General features: G+C 42.2%; 1 long non-coding RNA gene across 1 annotated transcript; it reads left to right on the top strand.

The window, feature by feature from the left end:
- Positions 1-10023: 10023 nt before the first annotated feature.
- On the top strand, positions 10024-17199 carry LOC126063517 (uncharacterized). The gene is made up of 3 exons (XR_007514384.1): positions 10024-10060; positions 11091-11189; positions 17123-17199. It is a non-coding gene; the product is annotated as an uncharacterized LOC126063517 (long non-coding RNA).
- The last annotated feature ends 1389 nt before the right edge of the window (positions 17200-18588 follow it).

The raw sequence follows: 18588 nt of genomic DNA, 5'->3' as shown, positions 1-18588 counted from the left end.
CCCTGTGGGGCAGTTCTACTCTGTCCTATAGGGTCGCTATAAGTCAGAATTGACTTGATGGCAATGGGTTTGTTTTTTGTTTTTTATCTTATACTATTGTTATCTGTTTATTATTTATGTCTCCTCCACAAGACTGAATTTCCTGAGGGCAGGTACCAGGTCTTTCTCGTTTCTAGAACTCTGACATGAAGGACGCAGTAGATGCTTGGGAAAACTCTGCTGCGATACCCAGTTCTCTGTCCGCTCGGCTACTGTTTGACTCTGTGTGGCAGCTACAAAATGGCAGCCTCAGCTCTCTACTCTATGTGACCTTCTTCTAGCTCATCTCCTCAGACCTGACTCACTCTGCTCTCTGATTAGGGGCCATTTTTTTTTTTTTCTTTACTTTCTCAGAGTTTATCATTTGTTGTTTTTCCTTATCAAAATATAATGCACTGTCACTACTGTCTGTTCTAGGAGAAACAAGCCCTGGGGTTTGAGCTTCCTCCCTCAGCATTAGTATGGCATCACGAGTAAGCCGGGATGCAGGTCGCTCTAACTGAGGCAGCTGAGGATTCTGTCCCCCTACACCTGATTCCTTCACCAATGTGTGCATGTTCTGAGTGTTAGCAGAGGAGGCACCAGCTATTTCATATCAAAGATTTATACCCCAAACCGGTTCTCTGATGATTTACCACGCTAGCACAGGAAGTTTGAAGGAATTACAAATTGTGTAACATACACAGCTGAATTTTTGTGAGAGAGAATCTGACTGGACTTTCTAGAGCCGGCCATTTACTCCTCATCCGGCCAGCGGTGGCTGAGGTCATGTGGTATGTCAGGCTTCTTCTGGGCTGAATGGGGGAGAAAGGTGGTCACCTTTAGTGCCTTTGCAGGTTAAAGCCATTCTAGCAGATGCTGTTGGTTTCCCACCCGTATCTCCTCAGGACTTATCATGCAAGTCCAAAGGGCCTGTTTGTAGCTGCCAGTATCTGCATCTCTTTGCTTGAGGGTTTATTCGGGATCTGTTACCTGTTCTGCCCGCCCCGCAGAAGGTCCCATGAAGGAAGTTGGTGCATAAATACTCCACCTCCTTGCTCCTGGCCTGGGACAGTCTTGAATGCGTTTCCACACTGGCTTTGGAGTTCACTGGTGGGGTCATGCTACGGTTGCCCACAGTGGTGGCTTGCTTGATGAGTGCTTTTTCTTGGAGCCTTTCTTTCCTTGCCTCGCTTCCCTCAAGCCATGTCCCAGAGTTGCCCTGATCACCTCCCAGATAAACTACTTGCACTCAGATCCTCATCGCAGGTTCTGCTTCTGGGGGAGCCCCAACTAAGAAAGACATCGTCCCCTCTCACCTGCGTTGCTGCACAGACCTCTTTACTGGCCATCTGCTTCCACTCTTCCCACTTCCAATAGTCTGTCTGCATAGAGCAGTTCAAACGTGTTTTTTTAAAAAAAGTCATATTGGATTGTATCCCTCCCTGTATAAAGCTTCAAGTGATTTCCTGTGCACTTGGAATGCTGCCCAGACTTCTGAGCTCGCCCACAGGACCCTCTTTTCTCTATCCTGCTGCTCTCTTCCAGGCTCATCCTATGTTTGTCCAACAGCTAGACCTCCTGCCTCGGGCCTCTGCCCTTGCATTTTTCAGGGCCTGACCACTGGACACTTTTTTAAATCACATCAAGATTTTCATTTCCTTAACAGCACACCTAATTGCAATTATTTATCTTTTTCTTTTTGCTTTTCTACCACTTTTTTAGTGTCTGTCTCTCAGCCCAGATTGTAAATTTCATAAAAGAAGACTACATTGTTGTATAGATAGCACTCAGTTCCTGGCATGTAGCTGGCACTCAATAAATGCTTGTTGAATGAATGGGTAGGTGGGTTGGTGAAAGGAAATATAGCAAGTCAGGATCTTATTGCTGTTTTTATTTATGGTGTTTTCTCTGGTGGGAATGGCCTCCTGCTCCTCACCCCCTATTTCCCTGCCCCCATTTCCTTCTCCTACTTATCCTCCAATGCCCCAAATAAAGGCCTCCTCTAGAAAGTATTCTGTTCCCCAAAGATGAAAAAATTTTGTTTTCTACCAGCTAATACGATATAATTATAAGATAAGATAATTATATATTTTTTTATAATATAATACAATTAATGAGTGTATTTTGGCAATAAACAATTACATACCCATGCCTGCATTTTGAACCAGTTTCTTAATTCTAACAAATGGGACATAATTTGCACTATATCTTTTTCATTGCCACATATGTAAAAAGTAATTTTGAAAATGACTAAATGGAACAGTTTTTGTAGCAAAATGTGTTGTGTCGTTACAGAGTATGGGACCATGGTCACTGCTGCCCTCCTTGACATGAAGAGAGAAGGGTTTGCAAGTGTTCTGTCCTTCTGCATTAGGGCTTGTGACCATGACCGGAGGTGTGCAACAATTTCAGGGGCGGCCTGTATCCGTGGAATCAGTGGCAACACTCCTTTCTGTGATCAGTACGTGATTAGGAGAGCTGAGGGGGGCGAGCGGGGGCAAAAATTCAGAGAGGGCAAGAGCAGAGGTATTGCCATATCAGCTGGAATGCGGCTGATCATCAAAGTGACTCAGTTCAGCCACGTATCCTGGTGCTCAGGAATGATCTGTGGGCCTGTTCATGACTGAAATCTGGGTCTTCTGGATCTGCTAGCATGTAGTCAAATGCTGGAGTTTTGGAGTCACAGACGTGGCTTGGATTCCTGGCTCTATCACTTATTAGCTGTGTGATCTTGAGTCATTCACTTAAGCCCTTTGAGCTTCAATTTCTTCATTTGTAAAATGACATAATAGAGTGGTCGTGAGGAATAAATGGAATAATTTATGTACAATCTGAGCACACGTGATGCGAGCTTTGTAAATGCTAGTTTCTGTAGGTCCATAATCCCTTAGCTGGAGCCCTGGTGCCGCAGTGGTTAAGAGCTGGGCTGCTAACCAAAAGGTCAGATCTACCAGCTGCTCCTTGGAAACCACATGGGGCAGTTCTACTCTGTCCTATAGAGTTGCTATGAATTGGAATCAACTTGACAGCAAAAGGTTTTTTTATGTTGTTGTAGTCCTTGTTAATTCCTTAGCTGAAACCCTTGGCACTTGATATGTTTCAGGGCTAAGAATTTTTAAAAAGAAAGGTAGTATGGTTGTGTATGCCGGGTCAGTTGTGGAATTCTCACCCCTACCTGGGAGACCCAGGTTGGATTCCCAACCAGTGTACCTCACATGCAGCCACCACTCACCTGTCAGCAGAGGCTGCGTGTTGCTGTGGCACCGAGCAGGTTTCAGTACAGCTTCCAGACTAAGGCAGACTAGGAAAAAAAGGTGGAACAAATGAGTAAGCATTCAACTACTAATCAAGAGGTTGGCAGTTCCAATCCACCCGGAGGCACCTCAGAAGACCTGGTGATCTGCTTCTGAAAAGTCACAGCCTTGACAACCCTCTGGAGCAAGCTCTGCTCTGCACACATGGGGTCACTGTAAGTGAGACTGATTCAATAGCAACTGTTTTTTTGTTTTTTTAATAGCATATATGATCTTTCCAGCGGGAGCTGGGGTGGTGATTCATCTTCAGATCGATAAATGTTTCTGCAGTAAGATACATGAACACTCACACGGAGCAGGGCAAACGAAGATCTGACAGGTCAGGCAAAGTTTCGCTGCCAAAAACGTCAGGTTCAGTCAGGTTTGGATGCCAAAAAGTCATGAGAAAATTTTGAGTTTCAGAGCTTTTTGGTTTTTGGAATGTGGATAAGGGATTGTGTTTGTATTGCTGTCTGTATTACCTAAAGCTCAGTCCCCAGCCTGTAGCTCTGTCGGCTTCTCCCCTCGCCTCTCAGTTACAAGTAGGACAGCAGCCTGGTCAGTGTCTCCTAAGCTTTGGTCCTGGTTAGCTACTGAAAAACCAACTCTAGTCTCTGCTAATTACTCCCGCTCGGTCTTGCTTGGGCCCCAAAATCTCTGCCTTTCAGACGGATGACAATTGCACCTACTTCAGTGATCACAAGGATCAAATACAACCTACCAAAAAGACCAAGGCCATTGCCGTCCAACTGATTCCGGCTCATAGCAACCCAATAGCACAGAGGAGAATTGCCCCACAGGATTCCTAAGGCTGTAAATTTTTACGGAAGCAGACAGCCACATCTTTCTCCCACAGAGCAGCTGGTGGATTTGAACTGCTAACCTTTCAGGTAGTAGTTTTGCGTTTAACCATTGTGCCAACAAACCTCCTTCAAATACAACTGATGCCTGGAATTTGTTCAGTACAGGGGCTTGCATGCACTCAGTAGGTGCTATGCATCAGTATTATTATCATCATATCCCAGGAGGGTCACAGTTAATTAGCCAAATACCTACCACTTGCTGCACCAGTGCTATAGCCCCTGGAGGTAACAAGAGGAATATTTTGTATGCTCGTTTACTCTCAGGAAATTGTATCTTGTCAAGGCAACAAGATGAGTATGTATAAAACAACGGTAAAAACGTATAACGAGATTTTACATTAAGTCCTGCGAGCTGTGCTTTGATTGTGGAAAGGAGGAACGTGGAAGGTGGAGAAGTCAGATGAACTTCCTGAGAAGTGAGGTCTGTGTTAAGATTCAAAGGTGGGTAGGGTTTAGAGGAGAAACACTTGGGGCAGGGAGAGGTGAAGAAATGGGTGAACATATAGAGGTGGGAATAAGTCTGCTATGATGATAGATTGGAAAAATTGTCCATGTTGACCCTAGCACTCATATGCTCCAAGTTGGAACAATTCCAGAGGAGTATCTGATCCCCATTCAGCCTGTCTCCGTTGAGATGATACCCCCAATAAACTTCCTGCCCCAAACAAGTACCCAGCTGGGTGAAGAAAAGAAATACTCCAGAAAATAAAAAAAGTCATTCTAAGCTCATGGCACCTTTTGGTAAATGGCTTTCCAGACGTGGCTCCAAAGCTAGTCTGTCTGCCCCAGAAAAAAACAGAGCCTCCGTATGTATGCATTATCTAAACTAGCAGGGATTTATGGGAAAAGCATTACATTTATAAGGAATATTCATCTAAAGTGCCTTCTCTTCTTAAAAAATAAAACAGGTACACAGGCAAAGAGGTGATTGCAAAAGATACAGTAGTTCCACGACTCTCGTGTTAGGGCCTTGACCAGCCTCCTGACACTCTCCATTATGTTCCTAGCTCAGGGCCAATTGGTTCTGGACAACTCTTTGAGCAGGTGCCAAGTGCTGCAAATTTCATCCAGGTGAGCACAAGTGGCTGTGTCTCCTGGAATTTCTCCAAGGAGATGGGGTGATTTTGTGGCCACAGTTGAGATGGTATTGATAGATCCAGCAAGGGGAGGGCTGACATAGCACAGTGACCTTCTGGGCTGTCTATCTAGAAGGCGTTAGGGCAAATCCTTCATTGTCTTGCTGCCAACCTTCATTTCCTTCCTTTTATAATGAACACAAGATAATTTACTCCTTATATAGCCAGGAGAAATGATCCAGAGGCTGTAAACATGCTTATTTCCTTAGGGGTAAGTCTGTGTGGCCACATGCCTGACAATGGTCTATTCTCCTGGCATTGGAGATGTTGATCAGCTTCTCCCCTCTCCACTCTCTTTAGATTCTAAACTTTCCCTTGGCAGAGGATGGACAAAATAAGTTTATTTTTTCTTCCAGAGATGGGATTTACCTTCTAACTCCAAATTTCCACAGGTCTTTTTTTCAAAGTGTTAATTCCCGTTAGTTTGGCGTAGCTGTTCTTCACCCCAAATGTGAGCAAACACTTGGCCATAGCCAAATGATATAGCTGAGAAAGCTGTTTGCTGACCTTTCTCTTTCTCTGGCTCTAAACCCAAAATTTCTTCACAAATTCCGAACGCTGCAAGTTGAGTTTTTGCATACGTTGTGCAATTTGGAAGCTTAAGCACTGAGCCAAGACTTTTCCTGGGTTGACTTTCATTTTGAGATGCTAAGCCAAACTGTTATTTTCTGAAGTGGAGTTTGGAAAATGATGGGGGTTTTGTAAACATGTTGTTAACTAACTTTTGAGTGTTCACGTGTGCTTGCTCTATGCATGAATTATCCTCTCCATCCATCACCCACCTCCAATTAATTTCTACATTTTCATAATTATTCTTTAGGTCTCGAATGTCACTTATTTCTACACACTTTCTATGCCCACCATAATTGGCTTAGCTCTCACTGCTACAGTTCCCATTAGAAGTTCTACTTTTCCTATCAAAACATTTATGAGATTCTCTTGTAAGTGTCTGTTTAATTGTTGGTCTCTCTCATTAGATGGTAAGCTGTACAAATGGTTCTGTGTGGTTCAGTATTGTGTAGCAATACCTACCTCAGGGCTTGGTGCACAGAGAGTGTTCAATAGGCTTTAAGGGATGGGTGAGTGAGTCAGACCATACATTTAAAAATATGCAATTGTTTCCAAACACCTGAGTACCTGATGTCATATTGACCCATTCTAATTAATACAAACTGGGGTTGATTGAAGTGCTATGAAATTAGGATTATCTTCAAGTCTTTGTTGTGGGATCTTGTTCATTGCTGTATCCCCAGTGACTACAACTGTGCCTCAAACCCAATTAGTACTAAATAAATATTTTTGAAATGATGAGTGACTTGTCACAAGAAAAATAACATATATACGCACCCCATATTTTTATGCAGATAACACCGCGTTTGTTTGTAGGCCATGCCGTCCCCTGCGAGGTATTTTTGTAAGCCTGATAGCCAATTGTTTTCCACAGAAACAAGTGGAAGAGGATTCCGAGGGTGCCTGCAGGGAGGGCCTGGCCTGCAAGCAAATTCTGAGGGCCCACTTTATTTTGAAAGCACTTGTAAGTGATAAAGCACTATTTCATATATATATATGTACATAATTGTGCTGTAAGTGATAAGGCACTTTTGTGTGTGTGTGTGTAATAGTGCTGTGAGTGATAAGGCACTATTATGTGTGTGTGTGTGTAATGGCACTGTATGTGTGTGTGTAATAGTGCTTTATCACTTACAAGTAGTTTCAAAGTATTTTTTCTTTTTAATATTTTTCCTAAGGTCACACAATTAGCATGCAATGAAGACATACTGTGACTCCTGTTTTTCTTCTACTAGCCAGGTCACTCTGTCCAAGAGTAAGCTCCTCTAGAAGAGGACCCAGGATGTCCCTTAATTCCACCAGAATGCTTACTTAGTGTGCCAGGCTATGACCAGTCTCTGGTGTATTCTGATGCCATTCCTATGAAATTAAAATAACCGTACTTTTGCCTCTTCCAGAATGTATGTAGTAGTGCTGTAAGTGAACATTAAAACATGAACCTTAAAAAAAACTTCTGTTCTTTTTCCTGAAATAATATTATTCTAAAGGTTGCCAGAGAGTTGGATTATGAAAATCCAGAGATAGTTGCAACCGGACATTTCGGTGAAATGATGGTTTCAGTGTTTGATGACGTATGTCCATCCCATACAGGTAAGCTTGATAAACATTTCCTGGAGCAGTGAGTGCTGCCCCAGATGTAACAAAGATTTGTTATACCTGGACAGTTTTGCTAAGGTAGGTAAAGAAGAAAGGGGAGAATTAGTAGACACTTAGTAGAAGTTCTCATTAGATCTAGGAAGAAGGAAGGCCGTCTCCTGATCCTTTTTTACCTCTTACCGAAACCCATTGCTGTCGAGTAGATTCCAACTCATAGTAACCCTGTAGGACAGAGTAGAACTTGTTCATAAGGTTTCAAGACTGTAATTTTTTTGTGGAAGCAGACTGTCACATCTTTCTCCCATGGGCGGCTGTTAGATTCAAACCACTGACCTTAGCAGGTCCTTAAACATAACACAATTCATAAAAATAGCTCTGGCTAGAGATCCTTGGAGCTAGAAGTATCAGGGGATGTGTTGAGCCCAGTCTTATCCTTGGTGCTTGAATGACTTTATGCTTCATAATGCTGAGAGCCTCTTATTTGGAAAGACCCAGATATTGGGCAGCCCGCAGCCCAGATGCATAGGTAACTGGGTGCTTTTACTTTATTTTTGTATTTTACGTGAATTAATTTATGCGATATAGAGAGAGCCATTACTAAAGCAAACCATGGGACCCCTGCCAAGTTCTGTATCTCATTCCCTTCATGAAGGTGCAGAGGCTCTCTCTCTCTGTCATTAAGTTCAGCCCCATTACACAGTCAGAAGACTCTTGTGGGTTTAACAGTCATGGTCTTGCTTATGGCGAAGCACCCTGAGGCACAGATTTGAGTTGTGTGGTGTGGGGCTGGAGCAGAGTGATTGCCTAGTGAGTGAGCTTAGCTGACCACCTGATACCTGCTTCACTTGCTTATTATTGTACACACGAGAATATGCTTAAGTGCCCCAAGGTGTCCTTTACATGGTCAGTTACATATTACCACATATTAATGGTGAATTTATTAGCTTTAGAAGTATTTGTGAAAATAGGGATTCACAAAGGTCTCTGGATGCACCTGTAATTAAGACCAACTGTCTATTTAATCTGGAAAGTATGCTACTAAGTGATCCAGCAGGTGGTTGGCATCAAGGACATCCAAGAAGATATGAGTGTTTGGGTGGAGAACACAGGTTTAGCTATAGAATATCAATGCTTGGTAAGGGAGAGCCTAGAATAGGGGAGGATTTGAGTTTCATCTCTTGCACTAACTCTGATTTATTGGTGGTGGTTGCCTGGATCACCGGGTTAAGAAAGATTCTGAGGTTGCATCTGGTAGCAGGGTGGAAAGAATGCTTTGTCTGCCATGGATGTCGGAAGGTGGAGTGATGGTACGCATCTATACATTTGCAACCAAAGGGAACTTAATGCTAAGCTTTCAGCAACAGATCTAGGGCTCCTTAAGTTCCTCTTGACTCGCTGATATAAGAGTCTTCATGGAGCTAAGTCTATAAATGGTAGACAAACTGACCCAACTATGTGGAGAGGTGACCGTGCAGGGGACAGATGCCAAGCATGACTGTGTGCCCAGAAATGTCCCTGTTGTGTTTTCTCTGCTCTCCACTGGTAGAGTTTCATTGTTTCATGCAAAATCCTATTACAAGCCCAACTGACCTTCCAGAAGGATGGTTTTTCTTGCAGTTCTTATCCTGACGGCCAAACTCATCAAAAAAGAATCTGCCCTTCTCACCAGTTTGAGCTTTCCCCCAAACGGAGGGGGAAAAGTGTTCTCACAGTAATAAATCCACATCCTCTCTGGTCCGCAGACCAACGCACTCACAGGAACTGCTCATAAAGGACACTTGTAACCCCTCACATGTGGTTCAGTCTACTTTTATAGGCTGGCTAATGAGCACAATTTTGAGTCTTTACGGAAGTAAAAACCATAGCATGACAGAGCTGTAAACGCAGACGCTCTTGCAGCGCAGGAGTGGGATTTACTAAGGGAAGGAGAGAGGGTTTAACATAAATCACCTGCCTCTGTAGGATAGTGCTTCTTTACCTTTGTGGGAGGTCGTGGACACCTTTGAGATTCTGATGAAAACTGTAGACCTTATCCTCCGAACAATGCCCGGAGTAACACATGACAAAATACGAAGGATGTCACAGACTCTTCTGAAGTAAAGGCGCCATGGACCCCAGATTAAGTTTTGCTATGTCACACATGTGGCGTAGATTTCCCAGAAAGATGATACACGAGCATTCTTCAGAACACAAATTCTACAAGATGACCCACTAAGAATTTTGTGGTCAAAATCGGTTTGGGGAACAATGCATAGCTGTGGATTCAAAACGCTTACTGGCATATTGGAAATCCTAAGAAGTCTTGCGGTAAATAATTTTTTTGAATCTTCTTTTTCCCTAACTTAGCATTTTGTATTTGACTCATCAACATTTCAGTGAAGACATTTTGGGGGATGTAGGCAGACCCAGCTTTGTCCGTTCCCCACTCAGTCTCTTACCAGCTTTGTGACCTTTGTGAAAGAACTTGATTCCGTGAACCTCGGTTTTCTTATCTGTAAAACTGAGACAATGATATCTACCTATGGAAGAGAGAAGGAGCCCTGGTGGTGCGATGGTTAAGTGCTCAGCTGCTGACCTAAAGGTTGGTAGTTCAAACCGACCCAGTGGCTCCATGAGAGAAAGACCTAGGAATCTGTTCCCATAAAGATTACAGCCTCGAAAACCTCATGGGCCAGTTTTACTCTGTCCATAGGGTCCCTATGAGTTGAAAATCGATTTGACAGGACTCGATAGCAACAACAACAACGTGGCAGAGAGACAATGTCTATAAAATACCAAGTCAGTGCTTTGGAGAATAATTATGTTACTTTCATAAAAAAACAACTTCCTTGTTTGCAAGTTGCTTGCCTTTATTCATGAACATCATATTTCTTCTTTTTGATAACTCTATTTCTGATGTGCTGGTTTCAGCATGCTGCTCTGAAATGTAGAATTATTTTTTCCAACAAACCTCTGGCTGAGATGAATGCAATGTAATAACTAGTTTTTACTTATTTTGAGAAGAGCGTTCTTGGGCATGGTCTCATTTTTGTTCTCATATCCACATTGCCATGTAGGAGATTGGAAATGATGTTATTTCCCTTTTATAGATGGGGAAACTGGACCTCAGAGAAGTTAAGTAGTTCAAGGCCACAGAGTATATGTTAAAGCCAAGCTTTGAACACGGGTTTACTGTATCTCCTTCCATTCCACCTCCTAGGACATATATTAAAAGCAGAGTGTAGAACACTGTATGCTGGGTTCAGAGTGACAGACAACCCAGCAAACCCTTGAGTGGAAGAGATTGTACCCATGAAAAATACATTAAGTTCTTGGTGTACAATACATAATTGCATATTTATATATGATACATATCACTATTATGTAATATGTAAATACAAACTAGAATACACTATATTTCTTTGACTAAATTGCTTAGGCTGGCACCAGGATCCATTTGAATTCCTTTGGAGCAAGCACATAGTTTGGGAATAGGGATCATTAGGGAGCAGAGAAAATCCAGTTGTAATTTCAAAATCTTCTGCTAAGCTTGTTCCTGAGGGTGAATTTAGCTTGTTTGTAGGATAAAACTGCAGCAACAATAAGCAGTTATTCCATGTTCAATTTTACAGTAACCATGGGGATTATTGTGGAGATTGCTCCTGTGAATGATTTTAGTCCTGTATTTGAGCCTGCACACTACTCGTTCTCTGTTCCAGAAACATCAGGAGGTAAGAAACCCTTCGCTTCTACTGTCTTAATGGATACACAAGGATACACCTTCCAAATGCCAAATGAGTGGCCAATGGAAAAACACGTGCACATTTACAAAACCCAAGCAGGTGAGGGAGAACTATGGTTTGAGGGGGAATTATGGGGGGCTCGCAAACTTCAGGGAACAGGTGGTCCTTGGGAATGCCCTCAGTGTATCATCATGATGGCTGCTCCAAAGTCTCCCTTGGAAGTTGATGTCAAATCTGGGATTCTTGTAAAGGACAATCACACATGGCATTAATTTTATTTCAATTCTCTTCTACCATGAAGCTTTGGACAAGTTCTTAACCTCTTTGTAAGATAAATACACACCTATTTAAATCTTGATTCTGGAACATAATACAATTGAATCTTACAATGTATGACCAAGTAATTGCAGAAAAGTTGCGTATAAATGGAGTTGTTATAAACAGCGTTCTGTTTTTTTCTACTTGTTTATATTATCATTTCATAAGTACTCAAGATTGATTTTTGAATAATCTTTTGTTGATAGAGCCTCATAACAATGACTTCTTTCCTCCCTTCATATTCTCCCAGTTATCTGAGTTGGTTGATAGTATACTCTTCTAGCTCTAGAGAGTTCTAGAATTAAAAGTCATTAAACAGGCAAAAAAAGACAGAAAAGACCAGAACAGATGTCAAAAGAGGCTCTGAAAGTTGTTCTTGAAAGTAGAGTAGCTAAGGTGAATGGAAGAAATGAAGAAGTAAAAGAGCTGAACAAAAGATTTCAAAGGGCAGCTTGAGAAGATAAAGTACTTTAATGCCGTGTGTAAAGACCTGGTGTTAGAAAACCAAAAGAGAACACGCTCAGTGTTTCTCAAGAAGAAAAGACCAAAAGGAATTGGTCAATGTTCAACCATTTCAAGAGGTATGATCAAGAACCAATGGCACTGAAGGAAGAAGTCCAAGCTGCACTGAAGGCATTTGCGAAAAATAAGGCTTCAGGAATTGACAGAATACCAAATGAGATGTTTCAACAAACGGATGCAATGCTGGAAGCGCTCACTTATCTATGCCAAGAAATTTGGAAGACAGCTACCTGGCCAACCAACTGGAAGAGATCCATATTTATGCCTATTCCTAAGAAAGGTGATCCAACTAAATGCAGAAATTATCAAACAATATCTTTAATATCACACACAAGTAAAATTTTGCTGAGCATCATTCAAAAGTGGTTGTAGCAGTATGTCAGCAGGGAACAGCCAGAAATTCAAGCCTGATTCAGAAGAGGACATGGAACCGGGGATATCATTGCTGATGTCAGATAGATCCTGGCTGAAAGCAGAGAATACCAGAAAGGTGTTAGCCTGTGTTTTATTGACTATGCTAAGGCATTTGACTGTGTGGATGGTAACCAATTATGGATAACATTGCAAAGAACGGGAATTCCAGAACACTTAGTTGTTCTCGTGAGGAAGCCGTACATAGACCAAGAAAGAGGCTGTTATTGAAACAGAACAAGGGGTTAGTGAGTGGTTTAAAATCAGGGATGTATCCTTTCACCGTATTTATTCAATCTGTATGCTGAGGAAATAATCCGAGAAGCTGAACTATACGAAGAGGAACGGGGCATCAGGATTGGAGCAAGACTCATTAACAACCTGTGTTATGCAGATGACACAACATTGCTTGTTGCAAGTGAAGAGGGCTTGAAGCACTTACTGATGAAGATGAAAGACCACAGCCTTCAGTATGGATTACACCTCAACATAAAGAAAAGAAAAATCCTCATAACTGGGCCAGTAAGCAACATCATGATAAATGGAGAAAAGATTGAGGTTGTCAAGCGTTTCGTTTTACCAGGATCCACAGTCAATGCCCATGGAAGCAGTAGTCAGGAAATCAAATGATGCATTGCATTTGGCAAATTTGCTGCAAAGGACCTCTTTAAAGTGTTAAGAAGCAAAGAGGTCACTTTGAGGCCTAAGGTGCATTTAACCCAAGCCATGGTATTTTTCAATCACCTCATATGCATGTGAAAGCTGGACAATGAATAAGAAAGACTGAGGAAGAAGCGATGCCTTTGAAAAATGGTGTTGGCAAGGAATATTGAATGTACCGTGGACTGGCAGAAGAACGAACAAATCCGTCTTGGAAGAAGTACAGCCCGAATGCTCATGAGAAGTGAAGATGGTGAGATTTTTTATGTACTCTGGACACATTATCAGGAGGGAGCGGTACCTGGAGAAAGACATCATGTTTGATAAGTAGAGGGTCAGTGGAAAAGAGGAAGATCCTTAACAAGATGGATTGACACAGTAGTTGCAACAATGAGCTCAAACATAACAATGATTGTGAGAATGGCGAAGGACTGGGCAATGTTTCGTTCTGTTGTACATAGTGTTGCTACGAGTTGAGACTCAATGGCATGTAACAACTCTGTACAGTACTTTACAAATAGGTGGCTAGTGACTGAGTTGTACCAGGTAGAAAGCTCCTAGGTTTTCTAGAGTTAGCTTCAGGATGTAGCAGAAAGAGCATGGGTGTTGGAGTCAAATAGAACTGGTTTCAAATTCTGCCTCAGCCACTTCTGGTCAAATGACCTTGGTAAGTCACATTGCTTCTATGTGCCTTCAAGCTCAGTGTTGGAAACAGAGATCATAGTAACTATGTCATGTAGCCAACAAGAGGATGAAATGATAGTTATATGTATGTTAACTACACACCACATACTAACAATGGCACTTACACCGTTGCCAGTAATAGTAACAGGTAACATTTATTGAGTGCCTACAACGTGGCAAAACTCTTTCCTTGCTTTTTCTTTCCATCCCTATATCTTCCCCACCAGAGTACAGGAGCTGAATGAAATTAGGGGAGGGTTGGTTTTTTTGAGTAGATGCCCATCAGAGCAGACAAAATCTTCTTTACAACTGAGTGGCAATTTACTTTAAAGCAGGAAATTGAAGGTTAAAGCTACTCGGGAACAAACTCCCCTCAGTATGGAACAGTTAGCCTGTAACCTGGAGGACATCTTACAAACACACTAACGTGGAAGTCTCCTTTAGTGCTGTGGTAATCGGTACAGAGGACTTGGCTTGTGTCTTGGTCACTGAGTGAGGTTTCTCCCTCCTAACAAAATGATGGGAATCCATAATATTTAAAATATGATTTTTTCTGATGGTATATGGTGAGTAACTTAAATTCTCATCGACAAAAAAGCCTCCGGAGAGGGGTAGTCACAGGCAAAAAAAAAAAAAAAAATCCTTTATAAGAAATGATTTAGAAGAAAACACATAAAAATATATCACTGCATTGCAAGTCACAAGGGAAGACAGGTTTTGTTTGAAGTAGCATTTGATGAGGATGTTTGGCAGACTGACAGAGTTTTATAGTTATTCTATTTTAAACTTAGCTGAAGATGCTCAAGACAGCTTTTAATTTTATTGAAAGGTTAATTTTACATCCACAGAAGCATATAAGCTTCCCGTTTTACTGAACTAGGTGTTAAATGTGAAAAAGATACCATCTCTGTCCGGAGCAGTACGACAGAGATGGCAATTTTACCCTCAATCTATTCTGTGTCTTGTAGCAATTGAGACAGCTTTCACTTTAATATTGATTCTTTCACGCAGGCAATTGGTTTGGGCTCTGGAGTCATAGTAATGGAACATTACGTTCTTCTTCATTAGTGTGGTTTCTCTGCTCTTGGTGTTAAGAGTTGCGTTCATTACCTGCTTAATGACACATTACCAGCGACTGATGAACCTTGGTCCCAGGAGAATGCAGATGAGAAAGAGATCTTTGTGAGGCTGAAGGTGCTGGGGAGCACACGTAATGGTTTTCTCATCATGAATTTTCATTCTTGATTATTAGCTATCAAAATGCCCTGTACACATGCACATGTTGGTGTGTTTGGTCATTGTACGGTGGTGTTTTACACAATGGAGGAGATAAGGTATTGGAACTGGTGTTTACTGTCCAGATGGAAAAGGATTAAGGAGTAAACCCATTGTAATAGTTATCTATTACCATAAATATGCTGAGTAATAAAACCACAAAATAAATTAGAGTAATACAGCAATAAACATGTATTTAGCCCATGAGTCTGAGAACTGGCTCAGCTATCCCTCTGATCTTATCAGGGCTTGCTCAAAATTGTGGGATTTGGCTGACTTTCAGCTGATCTAGCCTGGCTTGGGCTGGAGTGACCAGGATGGCTTTGGCTGTCTCTCACCCCCTGACAGGCAAGCCTTAGCATGTTCTCAAGGTAAAGGAAGAGGAACAAGAGTAATGCAAGCCTAATCTCCTGAGTGCTCTCCAGACTCCTGCATCTGTTTGTTAATATCCCATTGACCAGAACAAGTCAGGTGACTGAGCCCAGAGTCAGACGTGGGGCAGCGGGGGTGGTATGGGGGGGGAGCGCGTTCTCCAAGGATTCACAGCAAAGAGCATGAACACCAATCAATTAATCAAAAATAATAAATAAATAAATAACGGATGGATGGTTGAATAAATAAATGAATGAATTAAAAAAAAAAAACAAAACCCACTGCTGTTGAGTTGATTCCAACTCATAGCGACCCTACAGGACACAGTAGAATTGCCCAGTAAGGGTTTCCAAGGCTGTGATCTTTATGGAAGCAGACTGCCACATCTTTCTCGCACAGAGCGGCTGGTGGGTTCGAACCACTGACCTTTACGTCAGCAGTCAAGTGCTTAACCACTGCACCACCAGGGCTCTTAGCATGAACACAGAGAGGAGTAAAGAATTTTGGGCTATTCAATCTACTATACTTACCTGTCTTTTTTAAAAGATTTTTGGAGGATTCTAGATTGGAATTATGACCAAATGGCTTTATAAATGTGGGCTGGAGATTCCGCAGACACAATCTGAACTCTGACTCTTCTACAACCAGCTCTGTGACCTGGGGCAAGTTATTTACTGTTCCTGGACTGTGGTTTTCTTATCTGTAAAACCAGGACAGTAATGCAACATATGTCAAAAGGCTGTTGTGAACATTCGGTAAGAAAATGCATATAGATAGTAGTTAATTCTTGCCTAACGTTTACTATATACCAGGCGCTCTTCTAAGAGCTTTGTATATTTTAACTCATTTAATCTCACAACTCCATTGGAAGACACTGTTGTTATTCCTTTCCTACAGATAAAGAATAGGAGGCCCAGAAAGGTTACAGAATTGTCCAAGGCATTACAGCTAGTCAGGGGCAGAGCTGACATTTGCAACCTAAGCAGCCTGGGCTGTAAACCATTATCCAGTTCTAATCTTAGCATAATGCCTGGTAGAAAATAAGCATGCAATACAAGGAAGCTACCTATCGCGATTGCGAAACTTTCCTTGGCTTATGCCATTTGGCCTAGGCCGTGTAGTTCTAAGTGGTAGAGGACCCGCCTTCCTTCGTGTAGAGTTGGGTTCTTCAAACACATTTCATTGTCCAAAAGGATTCAGATTGACCCTTTGAGAAATTACAATATCATTGGGAAGGCGATGTTTCTTGTGTGTGTCTGTTCCTCAAACTAAGTTTTTAAAAAATAGTATTTTGTGACAGATTTCAGCCTCATACAGGGATGACCGTGGTAGGTAGAGAGCCCCAGGTTCTTATATATATGTTGTTGTTGTGTGCCACTGAGTTGATTCCACTCATAGCAAGCCTGTAGGACAGAAGAGAACTGCCTCATAGGGTTTCTAAGGCTGTAATTCTTTATGAAAGAAGATTTAATGAACCAATTGTTCATTAGTTATAGTTTTTAAGCATTTCAGTTCTGTCCTGTGTTTTTCTCTCATTCCTTCAGGGTCCATCTATTGTGACCCTGATCAGGATGGTTGGTAATGGTAGCTGGGCACCATTTAGTTCTTCTGGTGGCATGTTAAGCTTTTTAAGAGTTGTATATCTGACACAAATGAACCTTATAAAATGTTATTGGCAGCTTTCTACAAAGTTGGCAGAGTGACTGGCATCGATGAAGACTATCCACCAAACTGTGTGACTTACAGAATAACCAAGGGAGACATCCAGGCTGTACAAAGATTTTGGATTTGCCTTCTCTCTGGGATGATTGACTCACCACACAGCCTGACTATGAGTCTGGGAAGCAGTATAACCTCACCGTGGAAGCCGTGGACTGTGACGGATTTCAGCCTCATACAGGGATGACCGTGGTAGGCAGAGAGCCCCAGGTTCTTAAATAGATGTTGTTGTTGTGTGCCCCTGAGTTGATTCCACTCATAGCAAGCCTATAGGACAGAGGAGAACTGCCTCACAGGGTTTGCAAGGCTGTAATTCTTTATGAAAGAAGATCACCGTATCTTTTTTCCTGCAGAGCTGCTGGTGGGCTCAGACCACCAGGGCTCCACATGTATATACGGTTAATGTGTGTGTGTGTGTGTATGGATGTGTGTGTGTGTGTGTATATATATATGTATGATAGATGTATATATATGTATATGTACACACACACACACACACACACACACACACACACATATATAAAACAAAAACCTGTTGCTATTGAGTCAATTCCAACTCATAGCAACCCTACAGAACAGGTTGGAGCTGCCCCATAAGGTTTCCAGGGAGCAACTGGTGGATCCAAACTGCAGACCTTTTGGTTAGCACCCGTAGCCAACCATATGTACGGAGTCCTGGGGGAGCAATGGTTAAGTGCTTGGCTTCTAACAGGAAGCTCTGCAGTTTGAACCTACCGGTGGCCCCACAGGAAGAAAGGCCTGGCAGTCTGCTTCTGTGAGGGCCTAGGGTGGGCAGTTCTCCTCTGGGCTGCAGGGCTGCTGTGACTTGGCGTCAACTCGACGGCACATAGCAACCACACGTGTAGTTAATCCTCAGCCTAAACCTCTGAGATGGGCAATGTTATTGTCATTTACACTTTACAGGTGAGGAAACTGAAGCACAGAGTCTACGAAGTAGGAGTAGAAGTGGGATTCAAACTCGCACTGCCTCTCATCAAGAGTTGATGTTTACAACAAAGGCATCTAACCAAGGTACATTCTTTTGACACCAAAGTGGGAGAAAGTGTGGGACACTAAATTATTTTAGCAACATCGAAGGACTCTTGAAAGACATCAGTGGGTGATTGCTGCTGTATTGATGACGTAGTGTGCTGTTAATGACTAAGGTCTCGTCACTGGAGAAGAGACAGAAGTGGGATTGGAGAACGTTAAGGCCCCATCTGGCCTGATGACTCACTGTGCATTTCCTCCTATTGTAGAGTCCCCTGGCTTGGTTCTTAGGTGGTTACACCCACTCCTCACTTATCGACTATGTTGTTATCTGACATTTCGTGTTTAAAATAGGAAAAGTCTGCTACCTGACTATTTTTGTGCATTAACAGCGTATGTCTGGCAGTAACAAATGCTGAGGTATGAGGCAAGAGTA

This window comes from Elephas maximus, chromosome 20, assembly GCF_024166365.1.
Source record: "Elephas maximus indicus isolate mEleMax1 chromosome 20, mEleMax1 primary haplotype, whole genome shotgun sequence".
Lineage (NCBI taxonomy): Eukaryota > Metazoa > Chordata > Mammalia > Proboscidea > Elephantidae > Elephas > Elephas maximus.
The sequence above is the reverse complement of the archived record's forward strand: the minus strand, read 5'-3'. Positions and strand labels throughout refer to the sequence as shown.